This window comes from Salvia splendens, chromosome 20 (assembly GCF_004379255.2).
Source record: "Salvia splendens isolate huo1 chromosome 20, SspV2, whole genome shotgun sequence".
NCBI lineage: Eukaryota > Viridiplantae > Streptophyta > Magnoliopsida > Lamiales > Lamiaceae > Salvia > Salvia splendens.
The window spans coordinates 10726161-10748671 of NC_056051.1; positions in this window are offsets into that span (position 1 = coordinate 10726161).

Genomic DNA, 22511 nt, shown 5'->3' on the forward strand with positions numbered 1-22511 from the left:
CCAAAGGAGGTACAATTGTCCTTGGGGGATGGGAAAGTCAAATTACCCGAAATGGAGCCAACAACAAACTTACTTTCCGAAAGTTGTTTGGTGGGCCTTGCCGAGCCGAGTCAATCACGTGAACTACTAGCCGTTGAAGCCCAATGTGCAGCCAAAGAAAGATTCCATCATGCAACTAGCAAATCTTGACATGCCGGAGATGCTAGACGCCATGGTTGGCGCCAGCCCCTCCTCGGAGACAAGTGGCCGGCGGATCATGCTGAAAATGCCGGACTGTACCTCGCCCTCCCATGGTCCCACCGGACCAACCCCCGAACCACTCCCGGTGACAAATGGCCCCATCGCTTGAGGATTTCCTCCCCCTTGAACGAGGCCGGACCCGCAAAAATCCGAGACGCCTTCGAGGAGCGGTCGGCTACGTCCGTGCCAAACCCCCACAGCCGGACGCCGCACCACTTCGAGCCACGATTGGGCCCTCGGCCCCCGACAACAAGGCTGCCGAGCCGACCGAGGTACAAGGCCGCGGATGCGGACGGGAGGCCGGCCAATGATGACACGACGATGGCCGACGTGTGCGAGCACCGTGGTATCGCATGCATTGGCTGGATCAGAGCTACTAGGCAATGCTGTGGGGCGGCGCGGCACAAGGCCACATTGAGTAAACTCCCGACCCGTAGGAAATGAAGATGGCGCGCGGAACACAAGCGCACCCAAGAGCATGGCGGATATGGTTCGGACGTGCGGAACACCGAGGGCCGAAAGTGTTTGAGCCGGATAACATTCCAATATTGGCTTTGCGACCACCCCTCAATGGCATTCCGGCAATCTACTTCTCCGGAGGCGAAGTCCAAAAGCTGGCCTCGAGGCATTGGGCACGCCATTGTGGGTAAGTTCTCCCCACTCTTATACCCACTTCATACCAAATCAAAAGGCCTTAAGATAATATCAAATTTAATAGAGGATTTACATGGAAGTATATTAATGCTAAGGCATATATTTGTTCAATTCGAGATATGGCGGGATTATGCCGTTTTGCTCAGTGGACCGAAAGGGGACGGCCGGTGTGGTTTATTGATCGGCACCCCATGAGGGGTTTTCAAGTGGTCCCCGGATTTTGATGCGTATTGTGAGTCCCCGTCGCGGCAGTTTGGTGCAAACATCATTGGCCTTCTCAATTCACCTTTTTGATCACGCCGCCCTCTTTTGCAAATCGGTAAATTTGCTTGGAAACCCGATACAAGTGGATCGCGCTACGGCCAGCAAGTCGAGACTCTCGTTTGCTCGCATTTTCATTGAAATTGACATCACGAAGCCACCCCCCGAGGAGTTCATTCTAGATATTTGTGGACGTGAGACGGTGCTAAAAGTAAAATGGGACAAGATCCCGGCATATTGCATGGAATGTAGGCATGTTGGACATAAACGTGAGGTGTGTTATGCAGCGGGTAATGTTGAGCGTCCCCCGAAGAAGAACTACAATAATGTAACACCGAGACAGCCACACCATGAGAGTCAAGGGGGAAGGGACCAAAACGGAACAACCAAAGGAGGACAGAACAATATGCAAAGCAAGCCAACAAGGGTCGGAAACAAGTCATCTTTGAGCCGGAAGATTGGGTTTGGTTGCATATGAGAAAGGAGAGATTTCCTTCGAAAAGAAAGTCCAAGTTGCAGCCAAGAGGAGATGGACCATTCCAAGTGATTGGAAAAGTCAATGATAATGCTTACAAACTTGACTTACCTGGTGATCCAACCAAGCTGCTCTAGTGGCTTGGGAGTTGATATTAGGGAGCTTTCACTTCCTAGGAGGTCGCAGGGTTCGAATCCTAGGAAGTGCAGATTTGGGGATTAATTTCTCCTTGGGCCTGTGGGCCCAGAATGACAACGAAGCGCACCTACGGGGTAAATACGCTTCACCTCCAACTGTTAGGTCGGGGGTCCGAGTCACATCGGAGGGTAGATGGGGAACCATCGTCGATCCTCCTAAAAATTGAAAAAAAAAAAAAAAAAAAAAAAAAAAAAAAAAAAAAAAAAACTTGACTTACCTGGTGAGTTTAATGTAAGTGGCTACTTTCAATGTTTTCTGATTTATCTCCTTATGTTGGTGAATTAGATTCGAGGACGAATCCTCTTGAAGAAGAAGGGAATGATGGAGCTACACCCAAGCTGATCTACAAGGACAAGAAGATGGATCCATGTGATCATTCAAAGTGGACCAATTACAAAGAGCTAGAGGTAAGAAGATAAAGGAGTCCATGATGCTTTTAGTTGATGAAGTAAAAGCCCAATTCCAAGACCAATCTACAATTGGGCCAAATGGTGAATATTATTCAAGTTAGTGGGCAGCCCAATGCCATGAAGTTTTGAGTCACTATATATCACATTTTGGGAGGCCCAAATTGAAGATACATGATGCATTTTCGTCCAAGTTGGAGCAACCAAAATGAAGAGTCATTTTTTAAGTTACTTTTTGAGTTAAATAAGTGACTTTAGATGTCCCTAAAGTCACAACAATAGTTTAGGAGTTACTTTTCACTTATTATGAGTCATTCTAAAGGTCTTAAGTTGTACTAATGATATGAGAACTTTCCAAGAGTCCATTCTAGCCTATAAATAGGCTTGTAAGCATGTCTTTTGAGGACCACCATTGATCAAATACGAAAATAGACTTTGTCTTGTGAGTTGAATTCTCTTTGTAGAGTTTTTCACTTGTTTGGAACTTATCAAGATACTTTGAGCAAAGTTTCTTGTGGCGTTCAACCATACCGAGGTTCTTGGCTGGATCATATAGCCAACGGGTCGAGGTTTTCCAAGCTCTGGAAGTGGATCATACCAGATTATCAATCAAGGGGAGTCCGCTGCCAAACCTTATAAGTGGGGGTTCTTGGATCAATATATCCAACGGGTCCTTCGTCCTATCCCAATCCAATATCATAGGGTGGCGCCTTCCCAACTTTGGGAGTCACGTGACTTCCTTCCCGTTTGCAGCCCAAATGAAGCCAAACGAGCTTGAGATCATCCACCTTGCTTCCTTGGATTCGGCGGAGATGCTAGACGCAATGACCGCTCAACCTTTACTTGTCGTCGGCCCACCGGAAATAGAAAACATGACTATCGAGCCATACGCCAATCGAGCGCCGAGCCTCGAACCACCACGAGCTCCGCATGTGGTAACATCATCCCTCTCCTATGAGGATTTCCCCCCTCTAGAAAAGGGGAGGACGCTAAAAATTAGAGCCACCTTCAAAACCGGCAAGGTCCACCAGAGGGACTCCCAACCCGGCGCAAGACCAAAGATGGGCAGCCGGTTGCAAAATGGTGCGAACACAAGCGGAAGCCCGTCTCCGGGAGTAAGTGAAGCCTGCAAGTATGCGGCTAACCCCATTGCAGCCGAAAGGAACAATGTAGACCCGAGAATCACGGACAAGTCGGCGGATACGATTGACCCAACCCGGAAGGGAGCATCACAAGGAGCGACGAACACTAACCTTCAAACATACCTCCGCTCAAAAGTGACGACTCGCCAAGACATGACAATTAGAGTACAACGAGGGCCTCCCTAACAACTAGGATGGTCATCTATATACTCTCAAAATCCAATTACCATTTGATGCAGCCTTTGCATCCCCAAAAATCTTGTCCATCACCTAGCTAAAGCCCGCAATCGGGATACCTCCGCTAGGGACATGCCCTCCTGGATCAAGGTCCTCGATGAGGCCCTCGATCTCTTGGTTAGGGGCCCACATGCGACACTCATGAAGCTAAATCTCGAGTCATTCGCACCCGATGGAACACTCCCGAATGTCACCGTAGCAACATTCCCCTTCGAATGCCAATCCTCAACGTGTGGAGCTTTGGTGTGCATATCGCCCTCATTCACCTTTCCCTTCCTCTTCCTCGACACCAATTGGAAGCCATCCTCATCCACACTTGGGTGACCCCTACTAGCCACTCTTGACTTCGACGATCCCGCACCCAATGTACCCTCAATTGGAAGCCATCCTCATCCACACTTGGCGGCATGGCTTGAGTGGTTCTCCTTGGATGATGCTCGGCGATCCTTGTCTCTGCCCCAAGCCTTTCTTCCCGCTGCATGGCAATCCTCTTTCTCATGCCCAACATGTTTACAATTAGCACAAAACAATGGGATACGGTCCCATGCCACTTTGTACCTTGAATCTTTGCCTCGGATATTAAGGATGATCTCTTCCGTCGGGGGAGTAGAGATGTCAATCTCTACGCAAATCCTTGCGAAGGAGAGCCGGCTTTGATGGATTTGGCATGATCGGTTTGTAGTGGCTTGCCTAGTAGTTTACCGATTGCCATGAGAGCCGATTCCTCAAAGAGATGCGCCGGGATTCCCATGATGTTGCACCAAACGACGACAACCGGCGACTCAAAAAATGTATCAAAGTCCGGCGCCCACTTGAACACCCTCATCGGGTGGATATCAACATACCAATTGGGGTTCCCATTGGGGCCATTTAAGACCTTAGCGTAGTCGGCCATCGCTTGGAATTGAATTAAGATGTGCTTCGCATTCAAGTATTTCCAAGTGAAAGAACCCACTAGTCCCAAACTTCCAAGGCTTTTTTGGATTTGGGAGGGAGATGGGAGCGAGTGTGAGAACTTTCCAACGACGGCTAGCTTCTCAGAGAGGTCATCCGTTTCAGAATCGGAGAAGGTAAGGGATGGTGTGCCTTCAAAGCATCCGGCCTTCCCCACGCAAATTGACTTCCACACATGCCAAGGCATGTTGGGGACCGCATGAGTCATCACTAGCCGTTGGGGAGACGTTCGAAGGTGGTTGATGAGACACTCCTTTGTCTTCCAACTCTTCGCCGGACCCCTGGCCGGCCGGCGGTGCCACGTCAGCCACATCACTACATTTTTTGGTGATGATACTCAAATCTCCTTCCATTTCGTCGGCTGGAATATCATCCTCATTCCCTATGGAGGGTTCCTTCACGGCATGACTTGGTTCCAAAGGGAAGAGGGCCGTCTTGCATCGGGGTGTCTCGGGGTCATCGCTATTGCCGACGAGACTATCTTCCCCTCCAAAAGATAGCTTTTTACAGAGTTGTTTGTCCTCCGGAAGGGGGGAGGGGACTAACCTTTTCCGTCCATTCCCTTTGGGGGGTGGAGCCGGCGTGCTCTTCCTCACTTTGCACCGAGAATTTGAGACTTTGAGCCTCATGGACTTGGTTGGTTGTTTGGTGGAGGCGTCTTCGGGAGATTGAAAGACCATTAGCTGGTCCGGGATGACTCGAGGATCCTCGGGGCCTGGTGGGGGGGATCCGGCGGATGGTCCGCCAATCGAGCCGAGGAGGACTCTTCAAAGGTGGTGGCCGAGAATGGTGGTTAGGTCGAATTTTGAAGGAGGGGAGTAGGGCTTATCCGGCGTGGGTGGACCCCGGAAGAGGGAGGGGAGGGAGGTTGGAGATGGGGTGGCGAGGTGGGTGGCGAGGTAGTTCTCCGGCGGTTCAATAAGGGTGGGATTGTAGAGAGAAGGTGGAGCTTCTCACTCTAGGTTCCCATTTTGGCGAGAGAAGAATATGATCCAGCTGTATGTGCTGTCACCTCCAGATCTGAACCTTGGGCGATTGGTGATGTATCCTCATTTCTTCTCAGCTTTGAGTCCAGAATAGAGACAACAAGAGCAAACTCTTCCAGCACTGAGGGATCTAAACCCTCACTCCAGTTGGTGCAGCAATAGTCCAGGGCCAAAGAAAGATCTACAATCCTACTGCAACAAGTTTGACACAGGTGGAGGAAGAGGTGGATCTAGGAATCAAAGAGGAGGTAGAGGTGGCAGAGGATTTGGAAGGGGAGGCAATAAAATCATATACCAACTATGTGAGAAACCAGGTCACTCAGCTTCTAAGTGCTGGCACAGAGCAAACCATATGCAAAACTACACTCCCTCTCAAGTGCACTTTAGAGCAAATCAGCCCCAGCAGCAGCAGAACTACTACAATCCTTCTGCTCACATTGTCCAGTCAGTGCGAAGATCTCCTACAACCAACTTCTCAGCAGCAAATCCCTCTGAGTTTGGATATGATTCTCCTGCTTCTTCCAGTTGGTATCCGGATTCTGGAGCTACTAATCATGTCTCCAATGATCTTGGAAATCTGAACATAAGCTCACAATATACATGAGGTAAAAGCTTGGTTCTTGGTAATGGTCAGTCTGTTCCTATTGCAAATATTGGTCTGTGGTTAATTCTCATTCCTTTACTTTTTCTAGAAAGCTTCAACTTAAAAATCTTCTCCATGTTCCTAACATTACCAAAAATCTTCTTAGTGTATCATAGTTTGCTAAGGATAATTCAGTTTTCTTTGAATTCCATCCAACTTTTTGTTTAGTTAAGGACCTGTGCACCAAGGAAATCGTGCTCAAGAGAGCACTTGAGAAGGGCCTCTACCATTTCCTAGTTGATCATTCCCCAATTAAGAGAAGTAATAGCTCCAATCTTCCCATTTCCAGCCAAGAAGTTCCAGCAGTCCATTCCCTTAGTCTGCCTGATTAATCTTCTAGCAGTAGTTCAAGCTCACCTTCTAGTCTTGATCTTGCTTTGTGGCACAATAGACTAGGACATCCTACTCTAGATGTTGTGAAAAGTACTTTCAATAGTTGTAAAATTCCCTTTGTTTCAATGAATGATCAGTCTCTTTGTCATCCCTGTTCCATTTCCAAAGTACACAGATTGCCTTATTCTTTATCAAATTCAGTTTCTGATCATCCTTTTGATCTCATTCATAGTGACTTGTGGGGAACTTCTCTTTTTTTTTTCTTTTTTTTAAAACAACCCTAAGGGGCGGAGGGTTGAGGCAGACCCACACCTGTGCATTACCCGGAACCATTTGCTACAGTCAAACATACACCGAGTCACCCAAAAGTGACGACTCGCCAAGACATGACAATTAGAGTACAACGAGGGCCTCCCTAACAACTAGGATGGTCATCTATATACTCTCAAAATCCAATTACCTTTGCATCCCTAAAAATCTTGTCCATCACCTAGCTAAGGCCCGCAATCGGGATACCTCCGCTAGGGACATGCCCTCCTGGATCAAGGTCCTCGATGAGGCCCTCTATCTCCCGGTTGGGGGGCCCACATGCGACACTCATGGAGCTAAATCTCAAGTCATTCGCACCCGATGGAACACTTCCGAATGTTACCGTAGCAACATTCCCCTTCAAATGCCAATCCTCAACGTGTGGAGCCTTGGTGTGCATATCGCCCTCATGCACCTTTCCCTTCCTCTTCCTCGACACCAATTGGAAGCCATCCTCATCCACACTTGGGTGACTCCTACTAGCCACTCTTGACTTCGACGATCCCGCACCCGATGTCAATGTTCTCCGCGTGGTTGTTACTTTCTTTGGCCTTCTCCAAGTGTCCAATGGACGATGGAGTGCCGACCCAAGCATCAGCCTTTGGGCGCCACTCACGGCGGATGACCTTGGCGGCATGGCTCGAGTGGTTCTCCTTGGATGATGCTCGGCGAACCTTGTCTCTGCCCCGAGCCTTTCTTCCCGCTGCATGGCAATCCTCTTTCGCATGCCCAACATGTTTACAATTAGCACAAAACAATGGGATACGGTCCCATACCACTTTGTACCTTGAATCTTTACCTCGGATATTAAGGATGATCTCTTCCGTCGGGGGAGTAGAGATGTCAATCTCTACGCAAATCCTTGCAAAGGAGAGCCGGCTTTGATGGATTGTGGCGTGATCGGCTTGTAGTGGCTTGCCTAGTAGTTTACCGATTGCCATGAGAGACGATTCCTCAAAGAGATGCGCCGGGATTCCCATGATGTTGCACCAAACGGCGACAACCGGCGACTCAAAAAATGTATCAAAGTCCGGCGCCCACTTGAACACCCTCATCGGGTGGATATCAACATACCAATTGGGGTTCCCATTGGGGCCATTTAAGACCTTAGCGTAGTCGGCCATCGCTTGGAATTGAATTAAGATGTGCTTCGCATTCAAGTATTTCAAAGTGAAAGAACCCACTAATCCCAAACCTCCAAGGCTTTTTTGGATTTGGGAGGGAGATGAGAGCGAGTGTGAGAACTTTCCAACGACGGTTAGCCCTAGATTCTCCGAGTGTAAGGGATGGTGTGCCTTCAAAGCATCCGGCCTTCCCCACGGCTTTAATCTTGGTGTCATCCAAAGGTATTGGCTCGGCCTTAAAGGGCTTGTGCGTGGCTGATTCTCCTCCCACGCTTCCCGACCCCTTTTGGGGGTGGAATACTTTCGCCACCTTCCAAGCTCCCGCCGGCGGCACCAGGTTTTCCGGCGAGTTTTCCGGCAACCGGGCATCGGGAGGCCGGTCCCCCTTGTGTTCACCATGACCGATTGGTAGGGGAGGAGGGTGTGTGCACATGGAGTAGAATTTGAATTCAAATTGTCACTTACCAAAAAAGAGCCAACACTTCCTTCTTGTGGGGACCTTCTCCTGTTATTTCAAGAAATGGTTTTGCCTATTATGTGTCCTTCATAGATCATTTCTCAAGATTCACTTGGATTTATCTTTTGAAAAATAAGAGTGATGTTTCTTCTGTTTTTAAACAGTTCAAATCCATGAGTGAAAATCATTTTGGCTCAAAATTAAAAACTTTGCAATCTGATTGGGGAGGTGAGTTTCAAGGTCTAACTAGCTTCCTTAAGGATTGTGGAATATCTTATAGAATCTCATGCCCTTATACACCACAGCAGAATGGCTTGGCTGAGATAAAACATAGGCATATTGTAGAAACTGGTCTTGCTCTTTTAGCTCAAGCTTCACTCCCTCAACACTTCTGGGATGATGCTTTCCTCACTGCAGTCTACCTGATAAATGCCCTCTAAAACCATAAAAAATATCTCACCCTATGAGAAACTGCATTCTCATAAACCTGATTATTCTTCTCTAAGAGTCTTTGGATGCTTGTGTTATTCCTTCATTAAACCCTATAACAAGCATAAGCCTCTGAGTAAACAATCCTTTGTGTACGGTTCATCTCATAAAGGGTTCAAGGCATTCTGATCAAATAGCTGATATATTCACAAAGCCTCTGAGTAAACAATCCTTTGTGAAGCTCAGGGAAAGACTAGGAGTAGTATCCTTAGCCACACTCGGATGGAGGGGGTGTGTTAGAGAAGGCTGCAGTGAGCAAACTGAAGTTGCTTGCAATGCTGAGCTGGATGAAGATGATCCAAGTCACTGCCATGTGAGCAAGCTTGGAGCACGAGGTAGAGTCAAGATTGTACCACTGCCAGCTGGTGAAGATCAGAGAGATGTTGTGGTCTTGCCCAACAAAAGTGAGGACCACAATTGTACTCGGAGAGACATAGTTGTTAAACCATTGATGAAGAAGTAAGGTTAGTGATTCTGTTATGATTAGTGTCTATAATCAGTTTGTACAAGATTAGTGAAGTGTTCTAGATTCTTCCTAGTCTGGATATAAATTCAGTTTGTATGTTACATTATCATCCATCAATGAAACAATAAGATTATTCGATTGCAGAGATGATCAAATGTCTTGTTCTACTTTCTTCTTCATGTCTTGTCTTTGTTTGATTGTTTTAACAAATATCAGAGAAAAAGATCAGAGGGGGGGGCAGCTTACAAATTTTCACACTTCGTATTCTTATACCTGCAATTGCTTCTATTGCCATTTGCATGATCTTTGTTTTTATTTTGAATCTAGCCCTTAGAGAAAGCAAATTTTTTGGAAATCGATGGTTCTATGGCGCAGGAAACTCATGATTTGCAGCTGGTACTAGATTTAAACGTGATGGTGAAAGAGGTGAATAGGGTTAAGGAGACAAGTGGTCATAACCAAGCTTCTGCGTCATTGCTTTCTCTCAAAGGGATTCTCGATGGCATACTTGAATCTGGAGAAATTCGGATTCCTCATAACAGAGCTCAGATCAAATCCCTCCATGAAAAGGTAACTTCCTTGCTGGAATTTGTAGGAAGTACTACTTTAGCTAAGTCGGAGTGGAAAATTCTGGAAGTAGCAATCACTGATTTAGTTTGTAAGGCACAACAACTTGTTGAATTCCATATTCCTTCACAGAGTTTTCTGGATAGGGATAGGAAAAGGTTCCTTAGACTAGTGAGATTCATATTGCTGGTTACATTCTCTTCCATCTTTACCGCGGTTACCATGGCCATAAACCCTGATCAGACCCTTCATATGGTGAGTAACGTGGGTTGGGTTATTGTAGTTGTTTTTTTTTTAAATTAACTCCTATATAAGGGACGAAATTACAAATAAACTCCTATACTATAGATAGGAGGAAATTACAACTGATGTCAAGAGGGCTCAAACTCGGCACCTCATGCAATAATGTCTAAGCTCCTTGCCGCTAGGACAAAGGCTCTGGACTGGGTTATTACAGTTGTTCTCTCCGGTCTCGTTGCATTACGTAGATGGTCTTAGTATCATTTTGAAAGATGTAACTAAGATTAGGATGCATGTGTAGACTCGGTGGACTTGCGTGCTGAAGCTGCAGCAGCTTCTTTGAGTAAAAGGAATTTGGGATGTGGTGGGAAAATTTTGTAGTTGGACTTGAAAAGGACATTGAACAGATAAAGGCTATTTTAATTCAAGATTCATCCAAACGTGAGGTTATCTCAATTGTGGGAATGGGAGGCATTGGTAAATTTACCACTCTTTCTACCCAAGTTTACAATGATCCTGGTATTGCTCACCACTTTGATATTCGTGCTTGGGTAACAATTTCGCAGGAGTACTCATTGCGCAATGTCTTGCTAGCGCTTTAAGATTATGTAGAGACTCTCACTGGCAAAGAAAAGCATCAAGAGAATGATGAATTGGCTGTGGATCTCCGTAAAGCTCTCATGTACAGGAGATATCTCATAGTAATAGATGATGTGCTGGGCAAGGAGGGCTGCGGCCTTGTTGCCATCGTGGTGGGTGGTGCTAATTCGGCAATTGTTTCCGGCCATCAGCAATTGGGTTTTTACCATGAGATGTCGGACGTTGGCTGGGCCCCATTCTCCTTTGTTAATCATTGACGTGACTTGCCTTGAGCTGGTCTCGAACCAAATCCGTTGGCCAAGGCCTCTAGCTTGGGATAGTCCCCGGTATATCATCTCCAATTTTGCTTTGAGTTCGGACTTCGTGGCCATTGGTGTTAGAAGGGTCGAGACAAGGCTGCCTTGATGGTTCCGGAAGATGCCTCCGCCACTAGACCGACTGGACGCCTCGATGTAGGATCCTTTAACGTTGAGTTTAATCCATGTGGGGTCTGGAGGTTGCCATTTCGTGACCATGACTCTCTGCTCCGGGGCTCTCGGTTTTGGGGGAGCCGCAACCACACCGGTATAAGTGACTCCGACAAAATATTTTGATCGAAGCCGTTCTCCTTCCACTAACCGTTGGATATGCAGCTGAACTTGCAAAATAACATTGAACGCCCTGAACTGCACTCCGTTATGGCGGCTGTTGTTCCTCTCCGCCCAAAGGAACCAAAAGATGATGCAAGGTAGAACCCGGGCAAGGTGCATCTTTGCGTTTTGGTTGGATCTCTTTACCCATTTATCCAGTCTTATCGGGATTGTATCGGCCGCTAGGATGGGTTCGCTTTGGCCCGAGAACCATTCATAAAAAAACCTCCACGCCCGGCTGGCCCCTTGTCCGCTAACAAAAAGGTGTTGTAATGTCTCGACCCCCGGGTGTGTGATGCAACAATGGCATTTTGAGGCCAAGATAATGTTCCTCCATTGGAGTTTGGCGTCGACCGGAATCCTGTTCGAGATAAGTCTCCACATAAAGATTGACATGGATTTGTGAGGCCATCGTTCCATATGTCCTCGAGGGCCTGGATGATAGGCCTTCGGGTGCGATTTGTGTCCCAAGCTGACACGACCGAGAAGTTACCGCACCGAGACAGGCTCCATCTCGGGACATCTCCACTCCCTGATAGAATGGGGGTATTCAAATTATTCTCGGCAATGTGTGGCGGGATGCCGGATTGGAGTTCGGTCATGGCTAACCTTGCTTGATCCCACTGGCCGTTGAGCCAAAAGTCTGAAACCCGTGTCATGGGGTTTCCTCTTGTGTCAATGCAGCTTCCCTAAGGGGTTTCTCCCCGAGCCATATATCGTCCCAGAACTAGACTTTGCCGTCACCAATTATCCACCGGATGTGTGGTTGGGCCACTGGCCATGCCGAGGCAAGTCTCCTCCAAGTCGGGCTGCATCTACCCGTGACAGAACCGGCCAAAGGGGACTTTTTGGTGCAATATTTACTATACAGGTGATTGGTGTTGAAGGCCTTGAGGACATCCTCAAAGCGTCTTATCCCTAGCCCTCCTTCCGCTGTGGGAAGACAAACTTGCTCCCATCCAATCCAGTGAGTTTTTTCTTTCCTTCGACCGATCCCCAAAAAAAGCGAGCCATTTGTTGTTCGAGGAGCTTAAGGGCCCCTTTGGTTGGCTCAATGGCTTGGAAAACATGTATCGGGATAGCTTCGAGTGTACTTTTGATGAGAGTGACTCTCCCGCCGAATGAGAGGTGGCGGTGAGCCCATCCCGTGATTCTTCGTGAGATTTTCTCTCAGAGGAATAAGAACATAGTGCGCTTTGCTCTTTTGTAGATGGGGATACCAAGATATAGGAGAGGGAACGTGCCTCTAGAAAAACCACCTTCCGTTTCAACTATGACCGCTCTTTCTTCGTTGTTCTCCGTGAAGAAGAAATTGCACTTTGTAAGGTTTATCAATTGGCCCGACACCGCCGTGTATTCATCAAGGCAAGCTCTTAATTGGCGAATGGGTCCGACGGCCGCTTGGGTGAAAATGATAATGTCATCCGCGTATGCAAGGTGGCTCACCTCAGTGCTAGCCCGGGCAGATTTGAATGTCATGTCTTTCTTTCCGAGGATCAAGTTATCCAGTGCCCTTGAGAGGTAGTCCACGGCGATGACAAACAGAGCCGGTGAAATGGGGTCTCCCTGTCGTAACCTGATATGGATTGGGATACGACGAAGGACCCGTTGGATATATTGATCCAAGAACCCCACGTATAATGATTGGCAGCGGATTTCCTTGATTGATAATCTGGTTTGATCCACTTCCAGAGCTTGGAAAACCTCGACCCGTTGGCTATGTAATCAGCCAAGAACCTCGGTATGGTTGAACGCCACAAGAACTTGCTCAAAGTATCTTGATAAGTTCCAAACAAGTGAAAAACTCTACAAAGAGAATTCAACTCACAAGACAAACTCTATTTTCGTATTTGATCAATGATGTCCTCAAATGACATGCTTACAAGCCTATTTATAGGCTAGAATGGACTCTTGAAAGTCTCATATCATTAGTACAACTTAAGACCTTTAGAATGACTCATAATAAGTGAAAAGTAACTCCTAACTATTGGTGTGACTTTAGGACATCTAAAGTCACTTATTTAACTCAAAAAGTAACTTAAAAATGACTCTTCATTTTTGCTGCTCCAACTTGGACGAAAATGCATCATTTATCTTCAATTTGGGCCTCCAAAATGTGATATATATTGACTCAAAACTTCATGCATTGGGCTGCCCACTAACTTGAATAATATTCACCATTTGGCCCAATGTTGAATGGTCTTGGAATTGGGCTTTTATTTCATCAACTAAAAGCATCATGGACTCCTTTATCTTCTTAGCTCTAGCTCTTGTAATTGGTCCACTTTGAATGATTAATGGATCCATCTTCTTGTCCTTGTTGATCAACTTGGGTGTACCTCCATCATAACCCTCTAGTGGATTTGAAGAACACCGTGGGCGCACCGCTAACCAGGACCGAGAACCAACAAGATCCGATACATCTCTCCACCATACTGATCCATGGTTCGGGCCTTTTGAGTACCTTGGTCAAGAACGACCATTGGACCCGGTCATAGGCTTTCGCCATATCGAGTTTAAGAGCAACATTTGGGACTACTTTGCTATGATACAATTCATGAAACATTTCTAGGGCAAGGAGAACGTTCTCATTGAGAAGCCTCCCTTTAACGAACCCACTCTGGTTTGGAGCGATTACCTTGGGTATAAAAGGGGTGAGCCTAGATGTGAGAATCTTCGTAATGATCTTATTTGAGACGTGTTACAAAGGCTGATCGGCCGGTATTCCGACCATGATGTCGGGTTGAGCGTTTTCGGCAAGAGGACAATCGTCGTAGCTGTGATGCTCCGAGGCGGGTACGCCCCATTGAAAAATTGGAGTACCGCTTCGACTACATCATGGCCGATGATGTCCCAACAATTATGGTAGAATGCTGCAGTAAAGCCGTCCGGACCCGGTGTGCTATCAGCCGAAATTTCCCATGACTCCAGTTTGTCGAATCCGGCATCTGATGAATGAGGTCCAGGTTGGGCTCCGACAGGGTCGGAGTTGGGGGTGCCAAGAGTTCCTGAAAAACAGGGTCGCCGACTCTCTCATCTCTGATTCCTCTGTGAATACCCTGTCCACCACTTGCACGCTTAGTATACGCAGTCTGGCCCTTTTTTGTTTAACCCAACTCTGATAGAACTTGGTGTTTTTGTCCTCGTCTTTGAGCCATCGCACCGCTGCCTTTTGCCTCCAGAGATCCTCTTCCATCTTCAAGAGGAGGATGTATTGCGCGATATGTTTGTTGACATTTGCTCTACTTGTCGGGGATGGATCGGCCTCGAAGATTTCTTGCGCCGTAACCACCTCTTCCTCAGCTTTTCGGAGGTTAACATGAAGATTGCCGAAGACCTCCTTATTCCATCCTTTCAACACATTCTTGAGCCTTGCCAACTAGATTTGGAAGTTAAGGAGATCCCCGGCCTCCGTCGGTTGCAACCAACTTGATGCCACAACTCCTTTGAACTCTGGATGTCTAATCCACATGTTTTGAAAATGAAAAGGTTTACCTTGTAACCGTGGAGAGGAGGTCGCACATCGCATGAGGACCGAGCCATGGTCCGAGGCAACCTGTGGCAGATTTGAGACTCTAGATGACTCAAACACATTGGTCCACTGCTCGTTGATGAAAACCCTGTCCAGCCACTCGAACAACGCATTTTTGGCCCACGTAAAGGGGAGTCGTCGAAGCCTATGTCCATCAGCCTACATTACTCAATAACTTCAGCAAAATCCGTCATTTCGGCCACTCGGTTGGACTCGCTCCCGACACGATCATGAGGACTTAGGATTGTGTTGAAATCGCCACCAATAATCCATGGACGACCATTCATATATCCCTCAATGTCTCGGATCTTGTCCCATAGATGGTACCATTCCGCTCTCGTGCACTTTGCGTAGACCGCCGAGATGGCAATAGGTTGGCTAATAGTAGGTGTGTGGTAAGAATACCGTGTAGTATCTGTTCCGAATCATCAATAACATCGAAGCTTGATCCTTCTTTAACAAAAATCTGAATTTTCCCGGCCGTATTCGTCGCCTTCAAGTCAAGACTCAACAACTTTGAGTAGAAGTCCGGGTTGGGTTGGGTGAATGGTTCCCTTATTGCCAAGAAAGAAACATTGTAAAGTGAGATTAATATTTTGATAACGTTACGGGAGGAAGTTTTAACTATCCCCCTAACGTTACGGAATGGTCCAAAACAAAAAGTTGTATAACATAATTAAAAGAGGGGGGTTCTTACCCGAGTGGGGGGAAATCCGCCCGTTGTGATCCAACGGATGAACCTTCTTGCCCTCGATTTGACCATTTTCTCGTGGGGACCCGACTTCCCCTCCTCCGGATGGGTAAGTAGTGGAGATTTCCATGCTGGTTGTCTCCCCTGTTCTGTCGTGATCAGTGAGGAACTCATCCTCTTCCATAAGTGCATGATACATATTTGCACTCATAAACTTCTCAAGGTCTTGCTCATGAAGGTTCTCCTTTGACTCTACGATCCCCTCCGAAGATTGACCTTTTCAATGCGAGGGCGGAGACCCACTCCTTGCCTTGAGTCTCCCTTTGCCTTGCTGGTAATGGGAGCTCTCCCCTGATCGGCTCGGCGATGTATCTTTCACCTGGTCCCCTTAGTACGTCCCCTGTTTGCCCCTGTGTTTCGTCTTCTTAGCCCACACCTTACCCCCTAGCCGGCTCCAAAATGTCCGGGATTGAGGCTGGGGGAAAATAGAAGTCCCGGATGACCCCCGCTTTGGTTTCCTTTGGTCTCTTTCGAGCTGACCATCCCCCGTTGTCTCTCCGTTGCCTCTCATCAACGTTCTCCCCCTGGGTGTGTAAGTGTGGATCCGTCGGGGCATTGCTATCAACCTTGGTTTGCCTTCCTCTATGGATGTTGAAATTCTTCTTTGGTGGCCTTTCTCTATTGCCGGACGCATAACACACCGCTACGGTATGTCCCACGTGTTTGCATTCAGAGCAAAAGGTTGGGATCTTGTCCCACTTAATTTGTTGGATGGTTTCTCTTCCACATATATCAAGAATAATCTCCTCTATTACCGACTTGGTGATGTCTATTTCGATGCAAATTCTCGCAAAAGACTATCTTGATTTGTTGGCCGTAGCCCAATCTATTTGGATCGGATTATCAAGAAGTTTCCCGATGGGAAAGAGTGCCGAATGATCGAATAGGTGGATTGGGAGACCTATTAGGTTGCACCATATTGCTGCGATAGGAGATTCACAAAACACATCAAACTCCGGAGTCCACTTGAAGACCCTCATCGGGTGTCTATCGACGAACCAAACCAGAATATCCTTCGGGCCATTGAAAATACGCCCCACCAAATCTTCCAATTGGATGAGAATGTGTTTGGCATTTATAAACTTCCATGAGAAGCCCCGCGTGAGTTTCATGTTATCGAGAGCCTTTTGAATTTGGTGCGAGGTCGGGATAGAATGGGAGAACTTCCCCACGATAGCATGGCCCAAATTGTCGACCAATTGCCTTGTTTCGACCCCCGAGAAGTAGATGGATTGGATTCCAATGCTAGATGATGCGAGGCCAAAATTTTTAATTTTCTCCGGCTCAAAGATATGTGGGCCGTTGGGATCGAGCTGGTTCCGGAGCAAATCCGCCAATGTTGCCAGCCTAGCTGGTGCGGTCTCCGCGCTCGCGTTCCAGGGAGTTGCTTTGGGGTTGGTTGGGGTAACGCAACGGGTCCTTTCGGCACATTACGCACTCGCCCGGCTTGTTCCGTTTCGCGCGAGGGGTGCTTTAGGCGGGGTCTCCCTTGCTGCCCCGGTGCGACCCAAGTCTCGAAGGCTCCGCACAATATCTTCGTACGACCTTTCTCAAGAGGATGGAATTGGTCCAATGGAGCATTGATATTGACCTTCTTGGGGTTTCTCCCAGCCGGCCTTGAGTGGGTTGGCCGTAGGTTGTGCGGAGGCTAGGGCCGGTCGTCTCGGTGCTGGTACGATTATTTCGGTATGGTCGGCAGTGAGTAGTGGTTGAGATGAGATCCGGTCATGTACGTCGGCTAAATCCGGATGTGCAAGGTGTAGAAGGGGATATTTTGGATCCTCAATTGGCTCTTCAACAAGGGCGCTTCCCCAAGTGAGAGAAGCTCTCCCTTCTCTCTAGAATTCGCCCTCTCTCCCTCCCTCCCCTTTGAGGGAGGTGAAATGTGATTGTTGCATCCGACACATGGTGAAGTTCGGTGGTGAGCTGACAAACTGATCTAGAGAGAGACGCTCCTCCTTCTCTCTAGCAATACCCACATCTTGATTCATCCCGCCGCCCCCCACGCTCTCACGTCCAGCCGCCATAACGCAATCCACACCGCCCTCAACCTCCCCTCTATCACTCCCAATCGGCGCATTCAACCCTCGGTCACCGTCTCACTCCTCCCTACCCCGGCGAGTCGTTGTGTTGCTCGACTTCTTCACCAACACACGGCCTTGGCCGCCGAACCAACCTTGTGCTCCACGTCCGGCCATGCTGGACCCACCTCCAAACCCAGCCGCGGCTCCTCCGGACCCCGAGGAGGCTAGATCTATTCCGGACCAACTCATGGTCTTCCGATCAAGTGATGACCAAACTCCGAAGATCCCGGCCAAAGAAATGAAAATGACAAGCAAGAAGGGAAAGATAGCGGCTAGGAAGAGCACGCCGGCTCCCATCACCAAAGGCCATGGCCGGAAAAGATTCGTACTCTCCCCTTTTCCGGAGGACAAACAACTCACGAAGAAGCTCGACTTTGGTGCGGTCACCTCCGAGCTAGAGAGCTCCGGATCGGCCTCCGGCCTTGAAAGTCCTAAATGTAAGGTAACACTCTTCTCGCCTCTCTCCATGGATGAAAAAGCAGCACAAGATAGGGAATCCCATCCCATGAACTTGTCCGATATGGATGGAACTCATATGGAGATGGTGGTGTATGGAAAAGCTCCGGCTGCCGACGCCGCGCCGTCCGACCTTGAACCCGGCATGGGTGAGAAGACCGTTGGAGGTGAGGAAGGCGGTCCCCTAGGCGTATCCCATGAGGATTCGGACGTCACATGTGTGACAAAAAGCACATTGGGGAGTGAGATAGTCAACTTTCCCGAAATGGATATGGGAAACAAATTGCCTTTTGGAAAGTGCCTTTGTCCCATACCAAAAATGGGAGTCACATGTGGAGCATCATTCACCACCTCCAATGCAGCAAGTAGAGCCAAAAAGGATGGAGATCCCTCAAATTATTGACTTGACCGTGGCGGAGAGGCTTGACTCGATGGCGGCGCAACCCCTCCTCGCCGGGCCCACGCCGGCCAAGGTCGAATTGCCTAGAGCCAACCTTGTTACAAATGGGAAAGGAAAAGACATGGAGGCATGTAGGCCTTGCTTGGAGATTGAACCATCCTTGGAAGACTTCCCGCCACTAGAAAAGGGAAGAACCCGGCGAATCCTAGCATCTTTCGAATCCGGAGCAACTCTTACGAAGCCGGGTTGGCCGATGACCAAGCCTAATCAAAACGTCCAACGCAACTTGAATACGTCCTCGGCCTCGGGCATGCATGCGACGGACTCGGGAATGCACGAGATGGAGAGGGGAACGCCCCGGCCTCCCGATGTAGCAATGAACGAGAATGACTCGAGCAATGGATCACATAATGGAACAATTCCCGGGGTTAATACTAATGATAACCCGACACACAACCCTTTGGGAGATGACACAGGGCCAAGTGTGAAGAACCCCAACAAGAAGAAATCAATGGCCGACATGGTGAGAGGGGCATCGACTAGTGAGGGTCCACAAGCCTTCGACCCGGAGAACATACAAAATATTGGCTTTGCGTCCACGGCAAACGGAATCCCATCCATCTACTTCTCCGGATCAGAAATCCAAAGGTTGGCATCATCTCTCGGTCATGCAATTGTAGGTAAGTTTTCGCATTCGATACCGGCCTCCTCTCAAATTCAAAAGGCGCTAGACAACATTAAGTTTTGTCGAGGTTACACTTGGAAATATATTAATGCCAAACATATTCTTGTTCAATTCGAGGACATGGCGGATTATGCTCGGCTCCTTAGTGGTCCCAAAGGTACTCCGGTGTGGTTCATTGACCGGCATCCGATGAGAGTCTTCAAATGGTCACCGGATTTTGATGCCTATTGTGAGTCCCCAATTGCGGCAATATGGTGCAACCTAATTGGGCTCCCGATACACCTGTTTGATCAATCGGCCCTCTATCCCATTGGGAAACTACTTGGTACACCGATCCAAATTGATAGAGCTACGGCCAACAAGTCGAGACTCTCATTCGCACGGGTGTGCATCGAGATCGACATCACGGAACCGCCACCGACCGAAATCATCCTTGACATTTGTGGACGTGAATTGGTGCAACAAGTTAAGTGGGATAAGATCCCGGCCTATTGTGGGGATTGTAAACACGTGGGCCACAAGAGTGAAGTTTGCTATGCTTCCGGAAAGACGGAGCGACCCCCAAAAAGAAATTACAACGTTGCGCCACCAAAACAGCAACAACATGTTGGGAGTGGAGCTAAGAAGAACAATGATGGCACGAAGATGAACGTTGATGATTCGAGATATACCGACAATAACATGGAATGGAAACAACAAGGAAAACACAAGGGGAAGGAAAACAACAACCGGATGAACCCGAAGGCTAGTGTGCACACGGGGGTGGTGTGGTCGGGACCGGACTTCTTGGGTGATACGCATGGCTCGGGGAGTGAGGTCACGACAATCGCCCATAATGCACGAGTCCTAAACCAAGGCAGACAGGCGCACACTAAGGCCCCTTCATTTGAACATGGACGAAAGACCAAATCGGGAGAGGAGGTCCGGCCCCGGCATGAAGGTCAATCGGCTTCGGACGACCTAGTCCAACCAAAAGGCCATTTCAAGCCATTTGCCTTCGAGAAGGCCGAGGATCCGGGGTCATTGAGTCACATGAGCACCAATCGTTATTTCTCCCTCATGGCCCAAGAGAACTTCACGGAGAATGATATGGAGGACGATGAGAATTGGGAGGACTCCTTCTCGCACAAGGAAGACGAAGATGGAGCCAATCCAGCCCTTGTGGAGGCCGAGACACCCCATGGAGGGAGCAATCTCCAAATCACTGAATTTCAAGGGGGGGCGTCAATCCCACCGGGTACGATCTCCGCTAGTTAATGATGTCTTTGAACTTTCTATTTTGGAACGTTAGGGGGATCGCAAATGCGTCAACCCAAAACGTCCTAAAGAGAATAATTAAATCTCATAATATTTGTTTTCTTGCAATAATGGAACCACTTGTCGACCCTAACCCGGACAAGTTTTCAAAAGTGTTGGGGCTGCATTATAAGGGATCGAATGCCAATGGGAAGATATGGATTTTTGTGGAGGAAGGGATGGATTTTGAGGTGGTGGATGACTCGGAGCAACTATTGCATGGGCTGTTCACTTGCCCCCGGACTCCAACACCTATTTTAATCTCGGCCGTGTATGCTAAATGTTCGAGAGGAGAGAGGCTTGCTTTGTGGGAAAAAATGAGGGAGCTGACCCAAGTCTCGGAAGGAATGCCGTGGTTTATTGGAGGGGATTTCAACACAATCCTCTCCGCGGGAGACAGAATGGGGAGTGACACAAACCGCCTGGCTGAAATGGTGGACTTTGCAGAGGCTATTGAAGACTGTGGTCTCTTGGATCCAGGGTATGATGGATCAGACTTTACTTGGGCTAAGAATGGCCTTATGGAAAGGCTAGACAGGGTGCTGATTAATGAGGTGGCGTCTCAACGGTTCGAGGCAATACGAGTCACAAACCTCCCCCGTATTGCATCGGATCATGGCCCTCTCCTTGTCCGATGCAAGATGCCTAATACCCCCGGAGGAGGTAAAGCCTTTCGGTTCCCAAAACATGTGGGTACGGCATGAAGGATTAATGAATTGGTGAGGGAAGATTGGGGACCCCCACGGAGGCGGCGGGTCTCCTCAACTTGAAGCTCAAGCTAGCAAGGATTAAGAGAACATTAAAACGGTGGAATAGAGAGGTATTTGGGAACATTCACGCCAACCTAAAGTCCTGTGAAGAAAGCATTGCGATAGCCCAAGCGGAGTTCGAAGATGATCCCTCGGCCCGGAATAGAACGGAGGTCAACAAACAAATTGCGGAGTACATCCTCCTTCTTAAGATGGAGGAGGACTTCTGGCGTCAGAAGGCGGCACTACGGTGGCTGGAAGATGGGGATAAAAACACCAGATTCTATCAAAGCTGGGTGAAGCAGAAGAGGGTTCGGCTACGGATACACAAGATCAACGTGAATGGGTGTGAACTCACGGAAGACTCGGCCATCCAAGCATCGGTGGTTGAGTTTTATCAAAACCTTCTTGCTCCATGCAATCCGGTACTTACGGAACCGGACCTAAGCCTCCTACACCGACTTCCCCCTTCGGAGTCTTTGGCGGCCCTCCCCGAACCTCCAGATGCGGATGAAGTGAAAAGAGCGGTCTTCGACATCTCGGCCAATAGTGCTCCTGGACCGGATGGCTATTCGGCTCTCTTTTTCCAAGCCTGCTGGAGCATTGTGGGATCGGATGTGGTGGATGCGGTTAGACAATTTTTCGGCGGGGCCTTTCTTCCCCGAAGCTTCACGGCCACAAGCATTGTACTCATCCCGAAGAAGCCCATTCCAGAGTCATGGGGAGACTACAGGCCCATTAGTTTGTGTAATGTGATCAATAAGGTGATTACTAAGATACTCTCCAAGCGACTGGCCCCCTTTACTCCCACGCGTGGTAGCTCCCAACCAAAGTGGTTTTGTCAAAGGGAGACTCCTCAATGATAACGTAGTACTTGCTCAGGAGATGTTCCATGAGCTACAACGAAGCACACCGGCCCCTAATGTTGCAATCAAGATAGATATGGCCAAGGCCTATGATCGAGTTCAATGGCCGTTTCTCCTAAAAGTCCTTAAACACATGGGATTCCCCGAGCCGTGGGTGGACCTCATCCAGAGATGCATTGGGTCTTGTTGGTTCTCAATCCTTGTCAATGGGGCGCCGGCCGGTTTTTTCAAATCTACCCGTGGCCTTAGGCAAGGGGACCCCATCTCTCCCGCCCTATTCG